Raw genomic sequence first — 14,960 nt, forward strand, 5'->3', positions numbered from 1 at the left:
GCCATGGTGGTTGTGGCATTACAGTGATTGCCCAAATCGATGGGAACAGTGCCAACAGTGAAACATGAAAAGCCGGCAATTCATCAGCGGCATACACCGGTACCCGACAATTTAGAACCGAAAGAATAGAGCTTCACACATAGATTAGATAGATAGAAACATGTCAGCCACATATATATGAAGTACAGTGACAGTGTTGCTTACTGTACTTGTCATTTAGTGTAAAGGATTTATCAAAAAAAATAATAGTGTTTTCATGCACCGTCTCTTTAAAAAAGCCGGCCGGCAATTCAGCATCTGTACCCGACAATTTAGAATAGAAAGAATAGAGAATCACACATAGATTAGATAGATAGAAACATGTCAGTCACATATATATGAAGTACAGTGATAGTGTTGGTTACTGTACTTGTCATTTAGTATTAAAATAAAGGATTTATTATTAAAAAAATTGGCGTGGGGTTCCCCTTAATTTTAGGCTCTAGCGGAGGTTAAGCAGACGGCTGGGGCAGATGTTTGAAGCCTGGGAAGGGGGTAATACCCACGGAGCTTCCCAGGCTACTAATATCAGCCCCCAGCTGAATACATAGCCTTTACTAGCTATTAAAATGGGGGACACCCCAAAAAAAATGACGTGGGGTCCCCCCTAATTTAATAGCTAGCAAAGGCTAGGCAGACAGCTGGGGGCTGATATTAATAGCCCAGGAAGGGAGCCATGAATATTGGCCCCCTCCCAGGCTAGAAACACCAGCCGTCAGCCGCCCCAGAAATGGCGCATCCATAGGATGCGCCAATTCTGGCACTTAGCCTCGCTCTTCCACGCTGCCCTGGTGCGGTGGCAGGGGGTAATAGGGTTGGGGTTGATGTCAGCTTATAATGCCAGCTGACATCAAGCCCAGGTTAGTAATGGAGAGGCGTCTATAAGACACCCCCATTACTAACCCCATAGTCAAAGTTAAAAAAAACACAAACATCCAGAATAAAGTCCTTTAATTGAAATAAAGACACAATCCTTTATTGTTCTAAATTAAACCATACTTACCATCACGCCCATTCCAGCTGAAGCCAACGATCTCCTGCAATAAAAGAAAAATAATAAAGCAACCTCATCCTTACCTTTCCATGGTTCCCACGACAGCTTCAGCTCTGCTACATCGAGATGACAGGCTGGACCGCAGCAGAACGCTGCCATCCAGCCTCTCATCCCGCAGACACTGAGAAGCGCAGGCATGCTTGCGCTGCTCAGCGTCTCTCTGTGACGACATCCAGATGAGCCGAGTTCATGTCCAATGAACTCGGCTCACCTCATGCACGTCACTGACAGCGTGGGAAAATTCTCACGCTGAAGCGGTGAGTGCAGGAGAATTCTCCCACGCTGTCAGTGACGTGCATAAGGTGAGCTCATGTCCAATGAACTCAGCTCACCTCCTGCACGTCACTGACAGCGTGGGAGAATTCTTCTGCACTCAGCGCTTCAGCGTGAGAATTCTCCCACGCTGAAGCGCTGAGTGCAGGAGAATTTTCCCACGCTGTCAGTGACGTGCATAAGGTGAGCTCATGTCCAATGAACTCAGCTCACCTCCTGCACGTCACTGACAGCGTGGGAGAATTCTCCTGCACTCAGCGCTTCAGCGTGAGAATTCTCCCACGCTGAAGCGCTGAGTGCAGGAGAATTTTCCCACGCTGTCAGTGACGTGCATGAGGTGAGCCGAGTTCATTGGACATTAACTCGGCTCATCTGGATGCCCTCACAGAGAGACACTGTGGAGCGCAAGCAAGCCTGCGCTTCTCAGTGTCTGCGGGATGAGAGGCTGGATGGCAGCGTTCTGCTGCGGTCCAGCCTGTCATCTCGATGTAGCAGAGCTGAAGCTGTCATGGGAACCATGGAAAGGTAAGGATGATGTTGCTTTATTATTTTTCTTTTATTGCAGGAGATCGTTGGCTTCAGCTGGAATGGGCGTGATGGTAAGTATGGTTTAATTTAGAACAATAAAGAATTGTGTGTTTATTTCAATTAAAGGACTTTTTTCTGGGTGTTGTGTTTTTTTTAAATACTTTACTAGAAATTCATGGTGGTCATGTCTAATATTGGCGTGACCCCATGAATTTCGGGCTTAGGGCCAGCTGATAATGCCAATCTGGCCCTAACCCCTTTATTACCCAGTGAGCCACCGCATCAGGGCCCTGGATGAGTTGGGTACAGCGCCAGAAGATGGCGCTTCTATGAACGCGTCATTTTCCGGGGTGGCTGCGGACTGCAATTTGCAGCGGGGGTGGCCCAGAAAGCTTGGGCCTCCCTGCGCTGCGGATTCCAGCCCCCAGCTGCCTAGTTGTACCTGGCTGGACACAAAAACAGGGCGAAGCCCCACGTCAATTTTCTTTAAATTATTTCATGAAATAATTAAGAAAAAAAGGGCTTCCCTATATTGTTGTGTCCGGCCAGGTACAAATAGGCAGCTGGTGGTTGGGGGCAGCCCGTTCCTGCCTGCTGTACCTGGCTGGACACAAATATAGTGCGAAGCCCCACGTGAATTTTTTTTAAATTATTTCATGAATTTCCTGAAATAATTTAAAAAAATTGAAGTGGGGCTTCGCACTATATTTGTGTCCAGCCAGGTACAGCAGGCAGGAACGGGCTGCCCCCATCCACCAGCTGCCTATTTGTACCTGGCCGGACACAACAATATAGGGAAGCCCTTTTTTTCTTAATTATTTCATGAATTTCATGAAATAATTAAAAAAAAAGTACGTGGGGCTTCGCCCTATTTTTGTGTCCAGCCAGGTACAACTAGGCAGCTGGGGGCTGGAATCTGCAGCGCAGGGAGGCCCAAGCTTTCTGGGCCCCCCCCCACTACAAATTGCAGTCCGCAGCCACCCCGGAAAATGGCGCGTTCATAGAAGCGCCATCTTCTGGCGCTGTACCCAACTCATCCAGGGCCCTGGTGCGGTGGCTCACTGGGTAATAAAGGGGTTAGGGCCAGCTTGGTATTATCAGCTGGCCCCAAGCCCAAAATTCATGGGGTCACGCCAGTATTAGACATGACCGCCATGAATTTCTAGTAAAGTATTTAAAAAAAACACAACACCCAGAATAAAGTCCTTTAATTGAAATAAAGACACAATTCTTTATTGTTCTAAATTAAACCATACTTACCATCACACCCATTCCAGCTGAAGCCAACGATCTCCTGCAATAAAAGAAAAATAATAAACCAACCTCATCCTTACCTTTCCATGGTTCCCACGACAGCTTCAGCTCTGCTACATCGAGATGACTGGCTGGACCGCAGCAGAACGCTGCCATCCAGTCTGTCATCCCGCAGACACTGAGAAGCGCACGCATGCTTGCGCTCCTCACTGTCTCGCTGTGACGGCATCCAGATGAGCCGAGGTCATGTCCAATGAACCCGGCTCACCTCATGCACGTCACTGACAGCGTGGGAAAATTCTCACGCTGAAGTGCTGAGTGCAGGAGAATTCTCCCACGCTGTCAGTGATGTGCATGAGGTGAGCTCATGTCCAATGAACTCAGCTCACCTCCTGCACGTCACTGACAGCGTGGGAAAATTCTCCTGCAATCAGCCCTTCAGCGTGAGAATTTTCCCACGCTGTCAGTGACGTGCATGAGGTGAGCCGAGTTCATTGGACATGAACTCGGCTCATCTGGATGTCGTCACAGAGAGACGCTGAGCAGCGCAAGCAAGCCTGCGCTTCTCAGTGTCTGCGGGATGAGAGGCTGGATGGCAGCGTTCTGCTGCGGTCCAGCCTGTCATCTCGATGTAGCAGAGCTGAAGCTGTCGTGGGAACCATGGAAAGGTAAGGATGAGGTTGCTTTATTATTTTTCTTTTATTGCAGGAGATCGTTGGCTTCAGCTGGAATGGGCGTGATGGTAAGTATGGTTTAATTTAGAACAATAAAGAATTGTGTCTTTATTTCAATTAAAGGACTTTATTCTGGGTGTTTGTGTTTTTTTTAACTTTGACTATGGGGTTAGTAATGGGGGTGTCTTATAGACGCCTCTCCATTACTAACCTGGGCTTGATGTCAGCTGGCATTATAAGCTGACATCAACCCCAACCCTATTACCCCCTGCCACCGCACCAGGGCAGCGTGGAAGAGCGAGGCTAAGTGCCAGAATTGGCGCATCCTATGAATGCGCCATTTCTGGGGCGGCTGACGGCTGGTGTTTCTAGCCTGGGAGGGGGCCAATATTCATGGCTCCCTTCCTGGGCTATTAATATCAGCCCCCAGCTGTCTGCCTAGCCTTTGCTAGCTATTAAATTAGGGGGGACCCCACGTCATTTTTTTTGGGGGGTCCCCCATTTTAATAGCTAGTAAAGGCTATGTATTCAGCTGGGGGCTGATATTAGTAGCCTGGGAAGCTCCGTGGGTATTACCCCCTTCCCAGGCTTCAAACATCTGCCCCAGCTGTCTGCTTAACCTCCGCTAGAGCCTAAAATTAAGGGGAACCCCACGCCAATTTTTTTAATAATAAATCCTTTATTTTAATACTAAATGACAAGTACAGTAACCAACACTATCACTGTACTTCATATATATGTGACTGACATGTTTCTATCTATCTAATCTATGTGTGATGCTCTATCTTTCTGTTCTAAATTGTCGGGTACCGCTGCTGAATTGCCGGCCGGCTTTTTTAAAGAGACAGTGCATGAAAACACTATTATTTTTTTAAATAAATCCTTTACACTAAATGACAAGTACAGTAACCAACACTGTCACTGTGCTTCTTATATGTGTGACTGACATGTTTCTATCTATCTAATCTATGTGTGATGCTCTATTCCTTCTTGTCTAAATTGTCGGGTACCGGTGTATGCCGCTGCTGAATTTGCCGGCCGGCTTTTTTAAAGAGAGTGTCTTCTGAGCAGTTTGTCAGCTTTTGGACACCTTTGCAGGTGTTTTCTATGTGTTTCTATGTGTTTTTGTTTGCCTGCCATTGGTTTTAACGGTGTTCGACGGTGTTCTAAGGTGTTCGACGAACAGTTCGACGAACAGTTCCTCGAACATCCCGGTGTTCGACGAACCGAACCGAACCCAAACACTACGGGGGTGGCTCAACACTACTTTTTACCATAAAAAAAAAAAAACAAAACAGTTTGAGTGTGTCGCTGACTGTTCAGACACAAATATATCTATTTTAACAAGTCTGGTATACACCAGGAAATTATAACTGTGGTTTTGCAGTTCCACGGTTCAAATCTCTGTATTATCCACTTTTTTGTCTTTTTTGCATAAAAAAAAACATTTTCAGTGCCTCGCTGACTGTTCAGACACCAATATATCTGTTTAAAAGAGTCTGGTGTAGGCCAGAGATCTAGAACTGTGTTTTTCCTCTTCCACGGCTCAAATCTGGGTGTTATCAACCTGCTTGCCCTTTTTCCATAAAAAAAAACAGTTTGAGTGCGTCACTGACTGTTCAGACTCAAATATATCTATTTTAACAAGTCAGGTATACACCAGGAAATTATAACTGTGGTTTTGCAGTTCCATGGTTCAAATCTCTGTATTATCCACTTTTTTGTCTTTTTTGCATAAAAAAAACATTTACAGTGTCTCGCCGACTGTTCAGACACCAATATATCTGTTTAAAAGAGTCTGGTGTAAGCCAGAGAACTAGAACTGTGTTTTTCCTCTTCCACGGTTCAAATCTGGGTGTTATCAACCTGCTTGCTTTTTTTCCATTAAAAAAAACAGTTTGAGTGTGTCGCTGACTGTTCAGACACAAATATATCTATTTTAACAAGTCTGGTATACACCAGGAAATTATAACTGTGGTTTTGCAGTTCCACGGTTCAAATCTCTGTATTATCCACTTTTTTGTCTTTTTTGCATAAAAAAAACATTTTCAGTGTCTCGCTGACTGTTCAGACACCAATATATCAGTTTAAAAGAGTCTGGTGAAGGCCAGAGAACTAGAACTCTGTTTTTCCTCTTCCACGGTTCAAATCTGGGTGTTATCAAGCTACTTGCCTTTTTTCCATAAAAAAAACAGCTTGAGTGTGTCGCTGACTGTTCAGACTCAAATATATCTATTTTAACAAGACTGGTATACACCAGGAAATTATAACTGTGGTTTTGCAGTTCCACGGTTCAAATCTCTGTATTATCCACTTTTTTGTCTTTTTTGCATAAAAAAAACATTTTCAGTGTCTCGCCGACTGTTCAGACACCAATATATCTGTTTAAAAGAGTCTGGTGAAGGCCAGAGAACTAGAACTCTGTTTTTCCTCTTCCACGGTTCAAATCTGGGTGTTATCAACCTACTTGTCTTTTTTCCATAAAAAAAACAGTTTGAGTGTGTCACTGACTGTTCAGACACAAATATATCTATTTTAACAAGTCTGGTATACACCAGGAAATTATAACTGTGGTTTTGCAGTTCCACGGTTCAAATCTCTGTATTATCCACTTTTTTGTCTTTTTTGCATAAAAAAAAACATTTTCAGTGCCTCGCTGACTGTTCAGACACCAATATATCTGTTTAAAAGAGTCTGGTGTAGGCCAGAGATCTAGAACTGTGTTTTTCCTCTTCCACGGCTCAAATCTGGGTGTTATCAACCTGCTTGCCCTTTTTCCATAAAAAAAAACAGTTTGAGTGCGTCACTGACTGTTCAGACTCAAATATATCTATTTTAACAAGTCAGGTATACACCAAGAAATTATAACTGTGGTTTTGCAGTTCCATGGTTCAAATCTCTGTATTATCTACTTTTTTGTCTTTTTTGCATAAAAAAAACATTTACAGTGTCTCGCCGACTGTTCAGACACCAATATATCTGTTTAAAAGAGTCTGGTGTAAGCCAGAGAACTAGAACTGTGTTTTTCCTCTTCCACGGTTCAAATCTGGGTGTTATCAACCTGCTTGCTTTTTTTCCATTAAAAAAAACAGTTTGAGTGTGTCGCTGACTGTTCAGACACAAATATATCTATTTTAACAAGTCTGGTATACACCAGGAAATTATAACTGTGGTTTTGCAGTTCCACGGTTCAAATCTCTGTATTATCCACTTTTTTGTCTTTTTTGCATAAAAAAAACATTTTCAGTGTCTCGCTGACTGTTCAGACACCAATATATCAGTTTAAAAGAGTCTGGTGAAGGCCAGAGAACTAGAACTCTGTTTTTCCTCTTCCACGGTTCAAATCTGGGTGTTATCAAGCTACTTGCCTTTTTTCCATAAAAAAAACAGCTTGAGTGTGTCGCTGACTGTTCAGACTCAAATATATCTATTTTAACAAGACTGGTATACACCAGGAAATTATAACTGTGGTTTTGCAGTTCCACGGTTCAAATCTCTGTATTATCCACTTTTTTGTCTTTTTTGCATAAAAAAAACATTTTCAGTGTCTCGCCGACTGTTCAGACACCAATATATCTGTTTAAAAGAGTCTGGTGAAGGCCAGAGAACTAGAACTCTGTTTTTCCTCTTCCACGGTTCAAATCTGGGTGTTATCAACCTACTTGCCTTTTTTCCATAAAAAAAACAGTTTGAGTGTGTCGCTGACTGTTCAGTCACAAATATATCTATTTTAGCAAGTCTGGTATACACCAGGAAATTATAACTGTGGTTTTGCAGTTCCACGGTTCAAATCTCTGTATTATCCACTTTTTTGTCTTTTTTGCATAAAAAAAAACATTTTCAGTGTCTTGCTGACTGTTCAGACACCAATATATCTGTTTAAAAGAGTTTGGTGTAGGCCAGAGAACTAGAACTATGTTTTTCCTCTTCCACGGTTCAAATCTGGGTATTAGCAACCTGCTTGCATTTTTTACATAAAAAAACCCAGTTTGAGTGTGTCGCTGACTGTTCAGACACAAATATATCTATTTTAACAAGTCTGGTATACACCAGGAAATTATAACTGTGGTTTTGCAGTTTCGCGGTTCAAATCTCTGTATTATTCACTTTTTTGTCTTTTTTGCATAAAAAAAACATTTCAGTGTTTCGCTGACTGTTCAGACACCAATATATCTTTTTAAAAGAGTCTGGTGTAGGCTACAGAACTAGAACTGTGTTTTTGCTCTTCCACGGTTCAAATCTGGGTATTAGCAACCTGCTTGCATTTTTTACATAAAAAAAAACAGTTTGAGTGTGTCGCTGACTGTTCAGACACAAATATATCTATTTTAACAAGTCTGGTATACACCAGGAAATTATAACTGTGGTTTTGTAGTTCCACGGTTCAAATCTCTGTATTATCCACTTTTTTGTCTGTTTTGCATAAAAAAAAACATTTTCAGTGTCTCGCTGACTGTTCAGACACCAATATATCTGTTTAAAAGAGTCTGGTGTAGGCCAGAGAACTAGAACTGTCTTTTTCCTCTTCCACGGTTCAAATCTGGGTGTTATCAGCCTGCTTGCCTTTTTGCCATAAAAAAAAACAAAAAAACAGTTAGAGTGTGTCGCTGACTGTTCAGACACAAATATATCTATTTTAACAAGTCTGGAATACACCAGGAAACTATAGCTGTGGTTTTGCAGTTCCGTGGTTCAAATCTCTGTATTATCCACTTTTTTGTCTTTTTTGCATAAAAAAAACACTTCAGTGTCTCGCTGACTGTTCAGACACCAATATATCTTTTTAAAAGAGTCTGCTGTAGGCTACAGAACTAGAACTGTGTTTTTCCTCTTCCACGGTTCAAATCTGGGTGTTATCAACCTGCTTGCCTTTTTCCTATAAAAAAAACAGTTTAAGTGTGTCGCTGACTGTTCAGACACAAATATATCTATTTTAACAAGTCTGGTATACACCAGGAAATTATAGCTGTGGTTTTGCAGTTCCGCGGTTGAAATCTATGTATTATCCACGTTTTTGTCTTTTTTGCATAAAAAAAACATTTTCAGTGTCTTGCTGACTGTTCAGACACCAATATATCTGTTTAAAAGAGTTTGGTGTAGGCCAGAGAACTAGAACTGTGTTTTTCCTCTTCCACGGTTCAAATCTGGGTGTTATCAACCTGCTTGCCTTTTTTCCATAAAAAAAACAGTTTGAGTGTGTCGCTGACTGTTCAGACACAAATATATCTATTTTAACAAGTCTGGTATACACCAGGAATTTATAACTGTGGTTTTGCAGTTTCGCGGTTCAAATCTCTGTATTATCCACTTTTTTGTCTTTTTTGCATAAAAAAAACATTTCAGTGTTTCGCTGACTGTTCAGACACCAATATATCTTTTTAAAAGAGTCTGGTGTAGGCTACAGAAGTAGAACTGTGTTTTTGCTCTTCCACGGTTCAAATCTGGGTGTTATCAACCTGCTTGCCTTTTTTCTATAAAAAAAGCAGTTTAAGTGTGTCGCTGACTGTTCAGACACAAATATATCTATTTTAACAAGTCTTGTACACACCAGGAAATTATAACTGTGGTTTTGCAGTTCCACGGTTCAAATCTCTGTATTATCCACTTTTTTGTCTTTTTTGCATAAAAAAAAACATTTTCAGTGTCTCGCTGACTGTTCAGACACCAATAAATCTATTTAAAAGAGTCTGGTGTAGGCCAGAGAACTAGAACTGTGTTTTTTCTCTTCCACGGTTCAAATCTGGGTGTTATCAACCTGCTTGCCTTTTTTCCATAAAAAAAACAGTTTGAGTGTGTCGCTGACTGTTCAGACACAAATATATCTATTTTAACAAGTCTGGTATACACCAGGAAATTATAACTGTGGTTATGCAGTTCCGCGGTAGAAATCTCTGTATTATCCACTTTTTTTGTCTTTTTTGCATAAAAAAAAACATTTTCAGTGTCTCGCTGACTGTTCAGACACCAATATATCTGTTTAAAAGAGTTTCTTGTAGGCCAGAGAACTAGAACTGTGTTTTTCCTCTTCCACGGTTCATATCTGGGTATTAGCAACCTGCTTGCATTTTTTACATAAAAAAAAAACTGTTTGAGTGTGTCGCTGACTGTTCAGACACAAATATATCTATTTTAACAAGTTTGGTATACACCAGGAAATTATAACTGTGGTTTTGCATTTACGATGTTCAAATCTCTGTATTATCCACTTTTTTGTCTTTTTTGCATAAAAAAAACATTTCAGTGCTTCGCTGACTGTTCAGACACCAATATATCTTTTTAAAAGAGTCTGGTGTAGGCTACAGAACTAGAACTGTGTTTTTCCTCTACCACGGTTTAAATCTGGGTGTTATCAACCTGCTTGCCTTTTTTCCATAACAAACAAACAGTTTGAGTGTGTCGCTGACTGTTCAGACACAAATATATCTATTTTAACAAGTCTGGTATACACCAGGAAATTATAACTGTGGTTTTGTAGTTCCACGGTTCAAATCTCTGTATTATCCACTTTTTTGTCTGTTTTGCATAAAAAAAAACATTTTCAGTGTCTCGCTGACTGTTCAGACACCAATATATCTGTTTAAAAGAGTCTGGTGTAGGCCAGAGAACTAGAACTGTGTTTTTCCTCTTCCACGGTTCAAATCTGGGTGTTATCAGCCTGCTTGCCTTTTTGCCATAAAAAAAAAACAAAAAAACAGTTAGAGTGTGTCGCTGACTGTTCAGACACAAATATATCTATTTTAAAAAGTCTGGTATACACCAGGAAATTATAACTGTGGTTTTGCAGTTCCGCGGTTCAAATCTCTGTATTATCCACTTTTTTTTCTTTTTTGCATAAAAAAAACACTTCAGTGTCTCGCTGACTGTTCAGACACCAATATATCTTTTTAAAAGAGTCTGCTGTAGGCTACAGAACTAGAACTGTGTTTTTGCTCTTCCACGGTTCAAATCTGGGTGTTATCAACCTGCTTGCCTTTTTCCTATAAAAAAAAACAGTTTAAGTGTGTCGCTGACTGTTCAGACACAAATATATCTATTTTAACAAGTCTGGTATACACCAGGAAATTATAACTGTGGTTTTGCAGTTCCACGGTTCAAATCTCTGTATTATCCACTTTTTTGTCTTTTTTGCATAAAAAAAAACATTTTCAGTGTCTCGCTGACTGTTCAGACACCAATATATCTATTTAAAAGAGTCTGGTGTAGGCCAGAGAACTAGAACTGTGTTTTTCCTCTTCCACTGTTCAAATCTGGGTGTAATCAACCTGCTTGCCTTTTTTCCATAAAAAAAAAAGTTTGAGTGTGTCGCTGACTGTTCAGACTCAAATATATCTATTTTAACAAGACTGGTATATACCAGGAAATTATAACTGTGGTTTTGCAGTTCCACGGTTCAAATCTCTGTATTATCCACTTTTTTGTCTTTTTTGCATAAAAAAAACAATTTCAGTGTCTCACCGACTGCTCAGACACCAATATATCTGTTTAAAAGAGTCTGGTGTAGGCCAGAGAACTAGAACTGTGTTTTTCCTCTTCCACGGTTCAAATCAGGGTGTTATCAACCTGCTTGCCTTTTTTCCATAAAAAAAACAGTTTGAGTGTGTCGCTGACTGTTCAGTCACAAATATATGTATTTTAGCAAGTCTGGTATACACCAGGAAATTATAACTGTGGTTTTGCAGTTCAGCGGTTCAAATCTCTGTATTATCCACTTTTTTGCATAAATAAAACATTTTCAGTGTCTCGCTGACTGTTCAAACACCAAGATATCTGTTTAAAAAAGTCTGATGTAGGCCAGAGAACTAGAACTGTGTTTTTCCTCTACCATGGTTCAAATCTGGGTGTTATCAACCTGCTTGCCTTTTTTCCATAACAAAAAAACAGTTTGAGTGTGTCGCTGACTATTCAGACACAAATATATCTATTTTAACAAGTCTGGTATACACCAGGAAATTATAACTGTGGTTTTGTAGTTCCACGGTTCAAATCTCTGTATTATTCACATTTTTGCATTAAAAAAAACATTTTCAGTGTCTCGCTGACTGTTCAGACACCAATATATCTGATTAAAAGAGTCTGGTGTAGGCCAGAGAACTAGAACTGTGTTTTTCCTCTTCCACGGTTCAAATCTGGGTGTTATCAACCTGCTTGCCATTTTTCCATAACAAAAAAAAACAGTTTGAATGTGTCGCTGACTGTTCAGACACAAATATATCTATTTTAACAAGTCTGGTATACACCAGAAATTTATAACTGTGGTTTTGCAGTTCCACGGTTCAAATCTCTGTATTATCCACTTTTTTGTCTTTTTTGCATAAAAAAAAAACATTTTCAGTGTCTCGCTGACTGTTCAGACACCAATATATCTGTTTAAAAGAGTCTGGTGTAGGCCAGAGAACTAGAACTGTGTTTTTCCTCTTCCACGGTTCAAATCTGGGTGTTATCAGCCTGCTTGCCTTTTTACCATAAAAAAAAACAAAAAAAACGTTTGAGTGTGTCGCTGACTGTTCAGACACAAATATATCTTTTTTAACAAGTCTGGTATACACCAGGAAATTATAACTGTGGTTTTGCAGTTCCGCGGTTCAAATCTCTGTATTATCCACTTTTTTGTCTTTTTTGCATAAAAAAAACACTACAGTGTCTCGCTAACTGTTCAGACACCAATATATCTTTTTAAAAGAGTCTGGTGTAGGCTACAGAACTAGAACTGTGTTTTTGCTCTTCCACGGTTCAAATCTGGGTGTTATCAACCTGCTTGCCTTTTTCCTATAAAAAAAACAGTTTAAGTGTGTTGCTGACTGTTCAGACACAAATATATCTATTTTAACAAGTCTGGTATACACCAGGAAATTATAACTGTGGTTTTGTAGTTCCACGGTTCAAATCTCTGTATTATTCACATTTTTGCATAAAAAAAAACATTTTCAGTGTCTCGCTGACTGTTCAGACACCAATATATCTGATTAAAAGAGTCTGGTGTAGGCCAGAGAACTAGAACTGTGTTTTTCCTCTTCCATGGTTCAAATCTGGGTGTTATCAACCTGCTTGCCTTTTTTCCATAACAAAAAAAAACAGTTTGAGTGTGTCGCTGACTGTTCAGACACAAATATATCTATTTTAACAAGTCTGGTATACACCAAGAAATTATAACTGTGGTTTTGCAGTTCCATGGTTCAAATCTCTGTATTATCCACTTTTTAGTCTTTTTTGCATAAAAAAACATTTTCAGTGTTTCGCTGACTGTTCAGACACCAATATATCTGTTTAAAAGAGTCTGGTATAGGCCAGAGAACAAGAACTGTGTTTTTCCTCTTCCACGGTTCAAATCTGGGTGTTATCAACCTGCTTGCCTTTTTTCCATTAAAAAAAACAGTTTGAGTGTGTCGCTGACTGTTCAGACACAAATATATCTATTTTAACAAGTCTGGTGTACACCAGGAAATTATATCTGTGGTTTTGCAGTTCCGCGGTTGAAATCTCTGTATTATCCACTTTTTTGTATAAAAAATAATATTTTCATTGTCTCGCTGACTGTTCAGACACCAATATATCTGTTTAAAAGAGTCTGGTGTAGGCCAGAGAACTAGAACTGTGTTTTTGCTCTTTCACTGTTCAAATCTGGGTGTTATCAACCTGCTTGCCTTTTTTCTATAAAAAAAACAGTTTAAGTGTGTCGCTGACTGTTCAGACTCAAATATATCTATTTTAACAAGACTGGTATACACCAGGAAATTATAACTGTGGTTTTGCAGTTCCACGGTTCAAATCTCTGTATTATCCACTTTTTTGTCTTTTTTGCATAAAAAAAACATTTTTAGTGTCTCGCCGACTGTTCAGACACCAATATATCTGTTTAAAAGAGTCTGGTGTAGGCCAGAGAACTAGAACTGTGTTTTTCCTCTTCCACGGTTCAAATCTGGGTGTTATCAACCTGCTTGCCTTTTTTCCATTAAAAAAAACAGTTTGAGTGTGTCGCTGACTGTTCAGACACAAATATATCTATTTTAACAAGACTGGTATACACCAGGAAATTATAACTGTGGTTTTGCAGTTCCGCGGTTGAAATCTCTGTATTATCCACTTTTTTGTATAAAAAATAACATTTTCATTGTCTCGCTGACTGTTCAGACACCAATATATCTCTTTAAAAGAGTCTGGTGTACGCCAGAGAACTAGAATTGTGTTTTTCCACTTCCACGGTTCAAATCTGGGTGTTATCAACCTGCTTGCCTTTTTTCCATTAAAAAAAACAGTTTGAGTGTGTCGCTGACTGTTCAGACACAAATATATCTATTTTAACAAGTCTGGAATACACCAAGAAATTATAACTGTGGTTTTGCAGTTCCATGGTTCAAATCTCTGTATTATCCACTTTTTAGTCTTTTTTGCATAAAAAAAACATTTTCAGTGTTTCGCTGACTGTTCAGACACCAATATATCTGTTTAAAAGAGTCTGGTATAGGCCAGAAAACAAGAACTGTGTTTTTCCTCTTCCACGGTTCAAATCAGGGTGTTATCAACCTGCTTGCCTATTTTCCATTAAAAAAAACAGTTTGAGTGTGTCGCTGACTGTTCAGACACAAATATATCTATTTTAACAAGTCTGGTATACACCAGGAAATTATAACTGTGGTTTTGCAGTTCCGCAGTTGAAATCTCTGTATTATCCACTTTTTTGTCTTTTTTGCATAAAAAAAACATTTTCAGTGTCTCGCTAACTGTTCAGACACCAATATATCTGTTTAAAAGAGTTTGGTTTAGGCAAGAGAACTAGAACTTTGTTTTTCCTCTTCCACGGTTCAAATCTGGGTGTTATCAACCTGCTTGCCTTTTTTCCATAACAAAAAAACAGTTTGAGTGTGTCGCTGACTGTTCAGACACAAATATATCTATTTTAACAAGTCTGGTATACACCAGGAAATTATAACTGTGGTTTTGTAGTTCCACGGTTCAAATCTCTGTATTATCCACTTTTTTGTCTGTTTTGCATAAAAAAAAACATTTTCAGTGTCTCGCTGACTGTTCAGACACCAATATATCTGTTTAAACGAGTCTTGTGTAGGCCAGAGAACTAGAACTGTGTTTTTCCTCTTCCACGGTTCAAATCTGGGTGTTATCAACCTGCTTGCCTTTTTTCC

The sequence above is a fragment of the Phyllobates terribilis genome, unplaced genomic scaffold, assembly GCF_046119375.1.
Source record: "Phyllobates terribilis strain yellow unplaced genomic scaffold, ASM4611937v1 Scaffold_1__5_contigs__length_1240528914, whole genome shotgun sequence".
In the NCBI taxonomy this organism is placed as follows: Eukaryota; Metazoa; Chordata; class Amphibia; order Anura; family Dendrobatidae; genus Phyllobates; species Phyllobates terribilis.